The sequence below is a fragment of the Pseudopodoces humilis genome, chromosome 2 (genome assembly GCF_049639895.1).
Source record: "Pseudopodoces humilis isolate 2021_Gansu_Grassland_sample_001 chromosome 2, ASM4963989v1, whole genome shotgun sequence".
Lineage (NCBI taxonomy): Eukaryota > Metazoa > Chordata > Aves > Passeriformes > Paridae > Pseudopodoces > Pseudopodoces humilis.
In genome coordinates this window covers 48,876,486-48,890,952 of record NC_142201.1, presented here as the reverse complement: position 1 = coordinate 48,890,952, position 14,467 = coordinate 48,876,486, and the positions used below count along the sequence as shown (strand labels likewise).

Sequence of the window (14,467 nt, the reverse complement as noted above, 5' to 3'; positions counted from 1 at the left end):
CTTAATGAAGTCAATGTATTATTGATTTGGTATGTCTTTTTTTATGACACCTTACTTAGCATAAGATCTAATAGGGACTTGATATTAGTAGGAACATTTTACACAACTCAGATTAAGCCTTGGCTTTTACCTTTAGTTTGATTGTACTGCTGCCTAGTGATTTTTAGGTGTGGATTGCAATGGTTCAGATCTAATCATGATGGAATGGAAAAATAAATATGTGTGTTTTGAGGATTAAATACTGAAATGAAACTTGGCATTCAGTTAAAGAAAAATGCTTCATTGGTACCAGGAAAGTTCAAAAAACTGATTAAACTTCTCCCCAGTTTGGCATGGGAAATCTGGGCTTCAGCTTGTGTTGGGAGGGTTTGTAAGAAGTCTTTGGGAAGAAGAGTTGGATCTGGCTATAACTTGGTATCCATATAACGACATTTTGCTCCAGCCCCACTGCTCCAGTTTTCTCCTGGGGCGTGTGGGTGAGATGTAGCCATTGTCTCAGCTGCATTTGCCTGTTTGCTTCTGTTCCAGTTTGGAAAATGCCGGGGGTGAGGTGAGTACCAGAGTGGTTGTAGGGAAGCTGTGGTCGGGACAGGTGGCTGAAGAAATGTCCATGCAGCTCTCATGGTGGTTTCCTGGACAGTGAGGTGTGCCAGCTGCCAGGTGCTAAGTTCTAACTCCAGCAGTAGTGGCAGAAAGTGGCCACTTGCAGAAGGTTGATTTTTAACAGCACATGGCAGATTTTGGAGCCAGTGATGATCTCATAGATTTCCTGAAGGGAAACTGGGAGGCAGCTGTTGGGTTTTTTTGCTTTAATTTTGACCTTTTTTTTTTTTTTTTTAATGCCATTTAGGATCTTGGCACTAAAATGGCTTCTGGAAAGTTAAAATTTAATTTCTGATTATATATCAGACCATTTAAAATACGCAGTTTGTGTAAAGACCAGTGCACATATTTTTCTAAGTACAGCAGAGGGGCAAGCAAACTGGTAGAGAGTAGCAGGTCCTGAAGCCCTCAGGCATTCTGGGAGGTAAAGGAAGGGTAACAGAAAGGTCAGAGGATTGTGGAAGCTGAGATTTCATTATGAACAGTAGAAAAAGTGCAGACTGCACTTTCTTACTTTAAAGATCCACTTTTTCTGGTCCTTATTTGTGTGAAACAGAGATGGTGTTAAAAGAAAATTATTCAAATTGATAAATCTTTCTGGGTTCAGATCCTGCAAAATTATTTTGATTAGAGTTCTTAGGTAGTAGGGGTGGCAAAAATAAAATGAATGTTAACCAAAAACAAACCCAGAGGAAAACTTTTTTCTCAAAAAATAGAGTTTTCAGCTTGAATCCCAGCATGTGAAGATGATTTGAGTATAATCACATGAGGGGGAGGATTTTGTGGTTTGACAACATATTTTGCAACAAGGCTTTGCTGAGAAGTGTCAGAGGTGCGTCTCTGACTGGAGCACCATTGCTCCCCAAAAACCTCAACTCAGTTTTCAACTCATTTGGCTGAACACAGAGAATCATAAACTGGAATGAAAGTCACAGGACACCATGAGGTGGTGGGAAGCTGAATGAGTTAGGTGTAGTTTATGCAAGCTGAACATATCTGTCAGAATAATACATTGCTTGTTGCTCAGCAGGAGTAAGTGTACACTCTTCAGCAAGGCAGAATTTTAGTCAAGGTACATTTGTTTCCAGGTGAGATCAGGTGGTGAAGCAAATTCTGAGGTAAGAGCTGGTGTTTTCTTTGGAGAGGGGTAGTGAATGGAAATCTTGCTTATACCAGTTTTTGCCTTGCAATATCCCAATTTAGTCTTCTAAGACTATCTATTTTTGCTTGCAGCTCCTGTGAATAAGGGGGGGAAGTGCAATGCTTTGCACTGTGGTTGGGAGGCTTTTTGTCACATCAGAGACAGGAGGGCTGCGATCATACAACAGGGAAGAATAGAAAGTTTTTTCGGAGCTGTAAATGAAATGACATTAACACTTCTGTTTCAAGTTGGTCTGTGATTTCAAACAAGGCGAGATGTTGCTAACTCAGTCTTCAGTTTGAGTGATGGATGCGCATGAGCACAAAATGTCATCTTCATAAAATTCTTCAGCTTTGGAAAGAGGATTTTTTAATGAATTTTTGTTTCCTGTTCTCACACACACGCACACACACACACACACAAAGCTGCACATCTCTAGGCAGTCCCAGGTTTGAAAATGCTTATTTGAAATACTGTAGAGTGGGTTTTTTTTTTTCTAGTGAGGAATTAAGGGTTCCTTTAGGGTGGAGAGCATCTTGATGCTTTGCCATGCAGATTGTCTCAAATATTTGTTTTCCTGATTCAACATATCCTTCTGACAGCTGCTACTCCAATATCATTGCTTCTCTTTAATGCAATGTAATAGGACACCATTCTAAAATGTGCTTATTGAATGTATCAGGAGGTATTAACACCACTTGCATCAAGGCAACCATCTGAAACAGTGTTACTTAGGTATTGGGCATATACCTTCTAAACCAGGAAAGTAGGGAATAATAGAGGTAAAAAGAGAGAAATATGACAGGAAGCTAAACTAAAATGAAAGGAGAGGTAACGAAAGGGGCGGAGAACATGAAAAATAAAAATATTTTTCTGTGCCTTTGTGCCTAACACTTTGCAAACCACGGAACCGCCCTGGTATTTCCTTATCTTTTGTCATCAAGGAGAGCTGGCCAAAATTTCCTTTTCTGTGGGAAAATTTTCTCAACAGGGCAATGGGTTTTTTTGGTGGTGGGTTTTTTTTTTCCCTTGTGTTGGGAGAATGGTATGCAGATGACATTTTTACTTTCTTATAGGACAATTTCAAAACAATTTTTCAGGCTTGTACATATTAGTTCAGTTGTATGTTTTATTTAGGACTTAGCTACAAACTTCCTTCTCTACTTTACTTATAATCAAATTAATTGTGTTTTCTACTTAAATTTAAGAAATCTGATGATATATGAGAGATATATTTAAATCAAATATTAATTTGATTTAAATTATTTTTTTAAAGCACCTCTGCTTCCAAAGTTCATTCCTTCTTGCTGATTTTCTCCTGCTGTTCACCTTCTAGTCTTTAGTATAGCCTTTCTACTTTATATTGCTGCATCCTTTTTATCTTCTTGCATTATATAGATTTTTTTAATAATTATTTTTTCATCTTAAACTCCTGTTCTGTGAATTTGATTAGTATGGGCTACAGTAGTAATAATGGTATTTTGTCTGCTATGAGAAATTGATTATAAAGAAACTTTTCCTCTTTTCCATTCCTCATAAAAAATGAGGAAGGGCAAATACAGAAATACATGGAGTAAGTTATAAAAGCTGCTGTTGTTTGCTTTGCTTCACAACCAAACACAAGAAAATATAGACTTAAATTTCCTGGTTGTGCAGCAATTAAGTCCAAAAATGCTTGCAAGAAATAGCCTCATAAATTTTGGTCAAGATCTGATTAATGAGCTGATAAACATTTGATGTGCTCTGTTTGCTTTTCTGACCTTAATTTGGTTTTTTTTTCAGCAATAAGGGAGTAGTGCTGAGTGAAAGGAAGTAATACCGAGTGATGTGGAGCATTGCTATTTCTTCTGAAGGTTTAAGTCACCTTTTTGAAGAATAACAGAACACATCACAGCTAATGTGGTGGTGGGCTCTGCTTTCAGTCCTGCTTCTATGGCCCTCTCTTGTGGCTGAGCTGGGTCATGGGATTCTGATTTGTCAGTGGCTTGTACATTCAGAGGTACAGGGTAGGTGCATATGCAGCCCTGCTAAGAATGAAGCTGAGTGAGTCTTATTTGATATCATTCACCAGGAAGCTGATTGAAGTCTGGTGGTGTTTTTCACAAGGCAAGGCACAAGGTGATACCTGCATTTTTCTGGAAAGCTGTTAATTTAAATGTGTAAACAAAACCAAAGAGACATCATTACCTGTTTTCTGGATTACTGTGCTCAGCAAGTTGTTGGGAAATTCAGAAAGACAAGTATTTTAAGAGATTAATACTCGGCATAATTCTTATATGAGGGAAAACATCTGTTTTGCAATAGCAATTGGTGTTTCTTATGAATAAACTTTAATATATCTAAAACCAAAGAGGAAGAAAGTGAAAGTGGTTATGACCTACTCAAACTCATGCCCTGCATCTACTGTGCTCTCCTTTATAAGGAAGTTTATAAGTTTAATACAGGCTCAGGAGCACTTTGGATGGTAGGAATGAGGCCAGGTTCCTCTTTATAGCAGTAGTTTTCTTGTTCAGTATTCTTCTTATGGTGCAGGTAAAAAAACTTCCCAAAACTGTTATTTTCCTTTTTCTTGTGGGAAGCAAGAGACTTGTGGGGAAAGGGAAACACTGTACCCATCTTTGGCAAAGGTAGGAAGGAGGACCCTGAGAACCACCGACCCATCAGCCTCACCCCCCTGTGCCTGTTTTAGGTCATGGAACAGTTCCTCCAAAACGCTCTGCTAAGGAACATAGTGAACAGTGATGTGATTTGGGACAGCCAAGGGTAAGTCCTACCTTACCAACCTGTTGGCCTTCTGTTATGGAGTGGTTGCATCAGTGGACAAGGGAAGGAATGCAGATGTCACTTATCTGGACTTCTGTAAAGCCTTTGATACAGTCCCCTACAACATCCTTCTGTCTAAACTGGAGAGAGACAGATTTGGTGGGTGGATTGTTTGGTGCATAGGGAATTGGTTGGACAGTTGCATGGAGAGGGTTGTGGGCTTAGCTAATGTCCAGAGGGAGATTAGGGACAAGTGACATCCCTTGCTGGTCAAGTTCTGTTTAATGTCTTCATCTATGACACAAAGGGATTTAGGGCACCCTCAGCAAAACTGCAGATGACACCAAACTGACTGGTGCAGTTGACACACCGAAAGCATGGGATGCCCATCCAGGAGTACCTGGACAAGCTTGAGAAGTGGACCCACGGGAATCTCAGGAGGTTTAACGAGGCCAAGTGCAAGGTGCTGCACCTGGATTGGGGCATGCCCTCCCCCCCCCCCCCCCCCCAAGTATAAATATAAGATAAGAAATGAGAGGAGCCTTGCTGGGAACAATTTGGGGGTGCTGGTGGCTGAGAGGCTGGACATACCTAGCCATGGGCACTCCCAGCCCAGAGAGCCAAAGGTGTCCTGGGCTGCATCCAGAGCAGCGTGGGCAGCAGGGCCAGGGAGGGGATTCTGCCCCTCTGCTCTGCTGAGACCCCACCTGCAGGGCTGCATCCCTATCAGGTATAAGGACATGGACCTGTTGGAGAAGGTTCAGAGAAGGGCCAGAAAAATGATGAGTGGCTGGAACACCTCTCCTATGAAGACAGTCTTAGACAGTTTGGGTTATTCAACCCAAACCGTTCTCCGTATCATCCCATCTTATTAGTAAGAGGAAAAAAATCTTTTTGCCTGGAAGTTGATATAGCTCTGTATTTCAAATGTGGCAATTAAATAAAGTGTTAAATTTCTTGCTTAATGTATTTTCATGAGATTTTCAGTGCTCAGAAAATTGCAATTGGAAATTAGTGACTGTGTTTCCATTGGCAACTGATACTTATGCATTTTACATTACTTCAAAGTCCTAAGCAGATGTTTCTTCAAGTTTGGGAACATGATGACCACAGTAAATGGGATGAAAATTCTGTTTAGAAATAGAAAACCAAAAAAAAAAAAAAAGTTTGTTTTTTTAAAGCTTTTGTAAACTTATGAAGCATTGTGGAAGTCTGATTTTTAAGCAGTTAAATTTAAGAAAAGTCTTGCTTCTTCTTATAGAAGTTGTTTTTAGTGTGTCAGATTTTGGAGTGCTTCACAAAGAATTGTTTACCATTGCTTCAGTTCTATACCTAAAGATAGTAGATTGTGGTTAGTGAGAGTTTTAGTGGCTTTAGTGCTGAGGTTAATAAGCAAGTAGGGTGGGGCTGAAATTTTGACTTTCAGTCCAGTTCTCTCATTGACCATACTGTAAACCAAAAAAAGGGTAAATTAGCCAATGTCAGGAGTAATGCCTGATAGGAATGTATATGGAGCTGCAAGTGACTTTTCGTATTCTTTCTGCTGTGTTACGGGAAAGAGGAATGTGGCCTGTATGGAAATACCTCTAGCAGACAATTAAGAAAAAAAGGATTGTGTGCTAGAAAGGAAGTATGGTTATTAATAGTTAGAGATGACATTGTTCTGTAGTCTTTCAATGCCTGATAGTGGGAGTATGTAATCTCAGCAGTGGTTTACTGATGTTTTGTGCCCCTCTGCTTGAAAACATATGGTGCGTTTCAGCCTTAGCTCTGAATTTCCTTTAATTGTTTTCTGTTACTGCCTAAACCCTTTGAAATGTAGGGTGTGGAGAAAGAGGAGGTTGATGCAAACTCTTTGTGAAACTTTTAGTAGCTGCTCAAGACATCAATCAGGCAGAATGAGACCCAGACACAGGGTTGAATTTGACAGGTTTTTAGGTGGGTGATGGTAAAGTGAAATGTGTCTAGGAGATGTAAGTGGGGAGGAGGTGTATGAATGCAGACACCAAGAAATGGTGTCTTCCAAACCAATGCTTCTAGTGTGTTACTGGGACAAGATGTCAAGATGCTAAGTAATTGATTGGTTTTTTAAAATCTTGTCAACTGACTATAAAGTAGTATGATTGGCAGCAAGAACTTTCTAATATGGAAAATTTTAATCCTTCTTCCTGCTCTAAACCAAAGCACTGAAAAAGTATTACCCTTTTTGTCTCAGCTTGCTGTCACTTAACAAAATACATAAATATGGTTCCCAAATGAGCTGCAAGAAATTTCCGTTTATCAATTCAATCAGCTGTACTCTGTCATTTGTATGCTATTTTTATTTCTGAAGTAACTGATGACTGTGTCTGTGTTTGTCAAGAAACATTTCTTCCTAACTGGAAAAAAAATGTCAACCATGTAGAAGTACACACCTTAACTCATACTTGTGACATTCATAATCTGATTTCTCCTTCCTTTGCCAAGGAAGTGCAGATTTGAGATTCCTTGCAGCACTCAGTGTTTGTTTGTGTTAAATCTTCATATGGTGGACACTGGAGTACTTTCCCCCCACCTCTGGCTTGTCAGATACTTATCAATGCGAGGTGTTTAAAATTCATGGCAGTTTTCAAAGAAAGTAGATGTTAATCACAGGGGCAATAGCTTTCTCTGTGGTATCAGCAGTGGAGCTGTGCAGCTATGCTATTTACTCTTCTGTTTGGTACAAAATCCTCATACCACATCTCCTAACGCCTGTCTGAACACCTCCGCGCCCATGCGTCTGTGCTGAATCACCCTCCTCCAGTCAGGTTATGTGAAAGAGCTATTAACAACAACACCAGCAACAAGTGCTGCCAAAGGCAGGGTGCTGAGCTGCTCCAGCTGGGCTGACCAAGCTCTCTGTCTGCATGGCGGGAGGAAGTCTGGCGCTGATGCAGGGGTTCAGGTGGGCTCCAAGGCAGGTCATCTCCAAACTAACTCATTGATCCAGGGTGCTGGTTCTTGACAACATGGGGTAAGCCCATGTAGGGCAGGAGGGATTAGATGCAGTACTAGGATGCTACTCCTGTTAAGAAACAAAAGATGCCTGGCTATTGAAGGAAGCAAAGTTGGAGGAAACTTCCAAACTCTCTTAGGAAGAATGAAGTACTAAATAATTGTCCAAAAGCCATGGCTACATGAATTGAGGGTCTGAGGCTCTGTTTCATGTCCTATGTATGAAGAAGCTGAATTTCACCGATATAAAGTTGTTAACCTGTGTGAGCAAAACAGAAAAACCTTATGTATACAAATAAAAAAAAAGGGGGGTGGAGGAGGAAAGCAAGTGCTGCCAAAACTTTGTGTTTCAAGAACAAGAGGTCTTTACTTCTTTTATTACTCATTAGGCTTCAGGGGAGTTTCACCTTTAAGTGGATTACTGTCATTCCACTCCTGTGTAGTGGGGTGACTTGGCATTGGAGTGTTTAGAACCCTTCTCTTGCAGAGTCTGTTTTGTATAAACTGTTTGGGGTGTAAAGCATATCACTTGAATTTTTTTAATTTTTTTTTTCCCTTGACTTTGATTGGAACGCAACTAACTAGTGGGAGAGTTAAGGCTGGTCTAAACAAGGAAATAGCCCAGTCTAGTTCATCCATACTGGCTTTCCAAACCTATACTCACTTTCTTTACAGTGTGAATGCCTGTGAGTGGATGAGCTCTATTAGCAAGGCTTGTTGGCCAACATGCTGTACTTTTGCCCTTCTCCATTCCAGATGGCCTTATTTGGTAGCAGTGACATCCCAGAACACCTGACACCTGCAGTTTACAACCTGATATTCACTCTCTTATCAACAAAAGGCTCATTTGGTACGCATTGTTGCTGTGGTATAGTCTGTAATGTCAGAGTGAAGGTTATGCTGTAGCACGGTTAGAGATATGAACCTGGGAGGCATTTTGAGTCATTGAAGACATTTGGTCCTTTCTTATGTTGAACACTTTAAAAGCTGTCAACTCAGAAGTCCTGTTTGAGAAGCCCAGTGACCCACATTAATTTCTCTTGTGCATTTTCCTTAATTCAGTCACTCCCATTGTGGATAAACTGTGGAGCTCAGTGCTGCAAGAGGCGGCGGGCTGTGGGGTGGGCTGAAAAGAGGTGTCTTCTGCTGGCTGTTACACATGGTGGTGGGCAGTGCCAGGCCATGAATAACAAGTTTTGGGGAAGATCCTTCAATACACACCTTAGTCTTGCAGAAATCTGTAATCAGCTGCAGTCGCTGCAGATGGAATTGGGCTTTGGGAGACAGATGAACCTTTTTGTCCAAAACCAGAATGACTCCTTCCCTAAGGCTACTTCAAAATGTGGTTTCCATAATGGCTGAAATGGCGAAGGGGAATGCTCTTCCTCTTCCTGGCTGATCTACAGTTATTGATATTGGCAGCACCAAGGTAATGCCAAAGTTCGTGCACAAGGTTTCCTTCCTGCATTCTCACAGCAGGAGCACCTGCTTTCTGAGAGGAAAGCTGGCAGTGAATCATTAAAGTTTTAGTATCTGTAATCATGCATAGAGCTGGGGCAAGGGAATCCCTGTGTCAAGGATCACAGTAATTTATTGTTTTACCCTGTGTGGAAAAGCAGTGAAGGGAGCGCAGAGGGGGAGTGGCAAAGCAATTAACGCAGTTTCTGATCTTTGGCGCACACAATGCTCTGTGCACTCTGTTATAGGTGGGATAATTTACTGAACAGAAGCCCTGAGGTCACTCTAAGTCAAATTATATCTGCAGGATGATTGTTTTAATTACTATTTTTAGTTTTGGGCCCAGAAAGGGAGGAAAAGAGCAGTTTAGGTATCCTATCCACTCTTCTTTCTGCATTTAGTTCAAGGTTAAAACTGTTGGCCTTCAGAGAAATACAGAGAGCTGTAGGGAGCTGGGATCACACACTACAGATGGGATGGGTGGGTAATGGGCACTAAACATCCTGACATTCAAGGCCAAGGTGGTAATGGGGAGTTCCTGGCTCCGAGGCCTGTGGTCAGACCACAGGGTTTGTGCTCAGCCCTGTTCCCTCCTATCCTCTCACCCCTTCTGCCCCCACCTGCACCCACAGCCAGAGCCTAATAACCGAAACGTACCTCCGAGGAAGAGCGAGTCACCCAACTTGTTCAACGAGCTCCTGCTGTAGGTTCTTTCCTTTTACCCCACCTCTGAATATAAACAATGTGTAGCTGTGGAGGTGATGCTGCTGCCAAATGCAGCTTCAAATTCTGCATTGAACTGATTTAAGCCAACTTGAGTGGACGGTATAATGTTGAATCTATGCAAAATATTCTCTACTTTGAAAAAAATTACCAGGTTTTTTAAATGGAAATTGCCCTTACTTAAGGGAATGAGGGTGCCAATAAAGAGGGTTTCTTGTGAATGCGAAGTTGAAGGAGACACAGCTTTCAAGATGACTAAATATCATGATAAATGCAGTACTAAGGGAAAATGCCTGTTAAATGTGATCTACTCAAATGATTTTCAGAATTCTGTAGCCAAAAAAATGCATCAGTCTCTCTTAAAATGTCAAAAGTTGTTGCTAGGCACTATAGGTGGTTTTTGGTCTTTTTTTGTTGTGGTTTTTTTGTTTGTTTGTTTTTTGATTTTTTGGTGGTTTTTTTTTTTTTTTTTTGGAAACCTGGAAACTGAAAACAACTTCTGGCACCAAATCATGGTCTGGATGATGATGTAACACTTAGTGCAAACACTTGCCTTGCAAGCATAGGGCATCTTCCACTTTATACAATGAAAATAGCTGCTTAAAATCCTCCCCAAAACCCACAGAAAACCCACCCAAGCACTCTCTTCCCCAGCTCTTCCCCCCAAACTAGAGCTTGAATAGCAGTAGAAATAGGGATTTTGACTGAAACAGTGGGTATTTGTATCAGGACAGGAGACAACCTGATGTACTGTCTTCTATTGGCTGATACACTGAGGAAAAGCAGAAAAACACCATGCCAATTAAATTGTTTTTCTCCCTGTTGCCAAGTGATTTGAAAGATGCACCATAACTTGTATGCCTACGAGATTTCTTTGTGTTTTGGTACATATGCAGGGATTCAGAGAAACAGTTAACTGGGGAGAAGACCAGGCATACCACACAGCATGACTGCACCCCAAAGAAAGTAAATGTATTTACACACTTGTTTAAATTAATATTCCTGACCCACCCAGATCATCATGATAATGAGGGATTTTTTTTAAATAAAATTGCAGCTCTATTACACAAGCTGAATTTAGTGTGATGTCATGTTGCACATAAGTAGTCAAAATAAGATGGTATTTACACACTCTTATGGGGGGACCTCTCTTAATTAACTTTTACTTTAGACATTTTTAAAATGTTTTTTTTTTGCACACTCCACACTTATGTCCCTTCTCAGGTAGGTGGCTTTGGGGTTTTCTTCCTATTTAAGGCCAACTTCTTCTTGATCCTTTCTGCATCTCTTGTCTTTTCTCTTACTTTCGTGTTGCTTTTGGTTTAGAAGTGCTCTTTTCCTCAGTTTTTCAGGTGTTGAGGAACCTCTGTATTTGCCCACAACCAGCACCTCACCGGCATTCTCTATCTTTCTTTTCAACTTCTTGCCAAGGTGACTTACAGTAGGAGCTGATCACAGGTACAACACAGAACCACTGCCCACTGCCTCAAATATTTTTTTTGTTGTTTTTTTAAGTTTCTCTTTAAAATTGTTATATTTAAAGGAAGGTGTCCATATTCTTGTGTTTCCCCATAGAGTTACCAGCTTCTTTCTTCTTTGTGGTCTGGAGGATAGTGATAGGGATGAGGAACCCTGCAGCAGGGGCCCTGCTCTTCTCCTCACATTCACCTGCTCTGGCACAGCTTCCCTGCCCCAGGCCTAGAAGCAGGAGCAAAACTGAGGACCAGCAAGTGAAGGAAAGACTCAGCTCTCTCCTCTCAAGTCCATGGAGTTGCAGGAGTGAGAGGCAATCCTGCTCTGCTTGGATGATGGGGGAGGGTGTGGACCACAGTCTCATTTTCAGGGTAGAGATGACATCTTGGCTCCTTCAAAGCATCGGTTAGAGGGAAATGCTTTAACAACAGGCAGAGGGAAGGGTTTGTGCCTAGTGATGCCCCATGGCAACCAGAAAGTCAGGTACAGAGCTGAAAGTGTATGGTATTGTTTGTCTTTTCCCCAAACAGCGTGATTTAAAAGCCTGCTCGTGGATGACCTGCTTCCCACTGGCAGCTCTGTCTCTCCCATATTATGACTTTGCAGAGCTTTTGGGTGTGGTTCACTTTGAAGTTTGAGGCAAAAATGGAATACTGAGGAGTAATAGCTCTATCTAGTCAGTGTTCTACGTTGTGCATTTATTATAAGTCTGTACAGCGTATGGAAAACTCAGGCCATGCTAGGAACATTTGAAATTCTCTGCTGTTCCATCATGCACACCATTTGGGGAGAAAACAGCCTTTCCCACAGACTCATTCAAGCCTCTCCACCCCCTCTCACTAAGACACTTAGAAGTTATAACAGCATACCAGAAATGAATTACACTTGAATTTTGTGGTTTAGACTTCAGGCTTTATTTTTGTTGTGATTTAAAACCTGCAATTCTATGATGTTTGTTCCAACTTCAGATGCTCAGGGAAATGCAGTGATTGAGTTCTCTTAATAACATGAACAAAAGTTAACTTGATTTTATTCCTGTTACTTCAAGAGCTTTCCCTAATAATGGTCAGAACCTTATGTTTTCTGCAAAAATGTATTTGATCTGCCCAATGATGAATCCCTGTTTTTGAAATGGGCAGCTTTTCTCTCCCCTTATGGTTTTGCTTCTCTTGTGCTGATAGGTGGCACCACTATTGCCTCTCATGGTCCACTTTATTGGTATAATGGAATCAAATTCTCCAGTTTGTCCTAAGTCCCTCATCTTTCTTTATCCTCATAATAGATTTCTCTGCTAATTTGTTTCTTTCTTAAATTTAAATAGCCGGCTTGTGTTTACAAAGACTGAGAATACCTTGGTGGCAGAGGAGGGTGGTGGATGCAAGCGTGAATATTTTTCTCTTAAGCACATCTTGTCAGTGACTTTTGTCTGGTGTGTTGTGCTTCTCTGGGATTTTGAGGTCTGGTTGTTTAAATAGAACCAGTTTTGTGAAGTGTGATGAGATTCAGATTGCAGTATGTCCTTTGAATGTCCACTGCAGTGGCAGTGACCATTAGTCTTGTTAAAGTACAGTTACATTGGTAAAAGGAATAGTGTAATGGCTTCTATATTTGAGTGCATTAATCACTGAAAAATGTTCCTGTTCACATTTCTAATGATAAATTTAATTGCAAGGTTGATAACTTGTCTTTTTTTTTCTACTTATTTCCATGGTGCTATTTAAAATTCATCTTCTCATTCATTATTCTGATAGCTTAGAATGGCTGCTAGCTATTTTGAGACCTGTGGCTTTGCAGAGTAACTATGATGATTAGGGATGGTCAAGAATAACTCGGTGAGGTCATTATTTAGAAGTGCTGATGTGTTTAAATGATACCTTTTGGTGTCAATATCCAAACCTGATAAATAGCCTATTGGGTGTGTCACTTCTTGATGCTGTGAGGCTCACTTCCAGGCCCTGAGTGCAGAACAGCTGGTGTTGGGGCAGTAACCTGAGATGGCAGGCGTGATCAAAATTCTGGCTTGGGAGCTGAGGGAAGGAAGATTTTGAACCATGTTTTATCCTGCACGCGTGCACTGTAACTAACGGTGCCTTCCATGTTATCTCTCCCTGCTTCTGACTCCTGTCAGCAGAGATGTTCTCAGGGGCTGTAAGTGATATTTATCAGGAGGTTGGTGCTTGATAGGTTTAATTGCTGAAACACCTGCAAAATCAATTCTCTCAAGTGCCAGCAGTTTGGTGGTTGTGCAGCCAAGCATCCACTGATGAGCAACTCCTCTGTTTTGTTTTTGTTGCTCTCAGAGTGTAGACAACATCTATTTTTCTAAATCTGACTATTTTTCCTTGTTCACCTGCACAATGTGCTCATTTGCAGCCCTGTGGTTGACATAACCCATTGGTCTGGGAGTTTGCTCTGAGCTGTTATGGTGACTAGTCAGACCGATCAGACCACGTTGCCTTCACTGGTGTTGGTGTCAGTTCCTTACCTTGGAGTTACTCATTCTTTCTGCTCTGCGGCTTTCTTCTTGTGCCTTACTTGTCAGTTTCTTAGACTCCCTAGTCCCCTGAACACTGACAGGATAGTTGTTTGGCAAGTAGTTCCTCTTCTTGCAGTGGGACTGTAGCCTGTGGCTTCTTCCATGCAGAGGAAACAACGCCTTTTCAAGTTCTTGCTGTTTTGGTACTAATGTGATATTCCAACATGAATAAAGCTGACACATCTAGCCAGCTTTCCCCATATTGCATGTGAAGAAAAAAGAGGCAGTGCATGGAAAGGGTAAAGAAATGCCCCTTCTGAGGCTGCATCTCAGCACAAAGCTCTTCCCTGGGCAAATGTGCAGGCAGTACCTGGGTACTCACTGCAGGGGCCAGTGCCTGGGTAGAGGTGAGGCTGCCTGTCCTCCATCCTTCCCAGCTTCCTCCTCTCCTCTGCCACCACATGGTGTTCCCCACGTTTGCCATCATGTTGCACCCCACTGCAGCAGAGCAGCTCCCTCCATGGTGCATCACATCAGGCCTTGGGGCTAACCTTCACGGAGTGAGACACCTGGGATCTTTCAGATGTGGTAACGCAGAGCCCACAGCCTGGGGAAGGCATGGGGAATACCTTGCTCAAATATTTTCCTTGAATTAAGCCATGTTTACAGACTGATAAGAAATACTAGAATCCCAGGGACCTTCAAAACAGAAGGTTGTGGGGATTCTTGGGTTTGTTTTACTTTCTATATTAGAAGCAGCTGTTATTTTCTTTGTTGATTGCTTTTTTTAAAATGGATTTTAAATGAAAGAATAACTTACATCCAGTGATTGTGTTAAAAAGAAAAGTTTAAAG

At 41.3% G+C, this 14,467-nt stretch overlaps 1 protein-coding gene across 14 annotated transcripts in view; it reads left to right on the top strand.

The window, feature by feature from the left end:
- The window catches only part of LMO7 (LIM domain 7), a 130,954-nt gene that overhangs the window by 41,169 nt on the left and 75,318 nt on the right, over nucleotides 1-14,467 (top strand). The gene's annotated exons all lie outside the window — the stretch shown is intronic.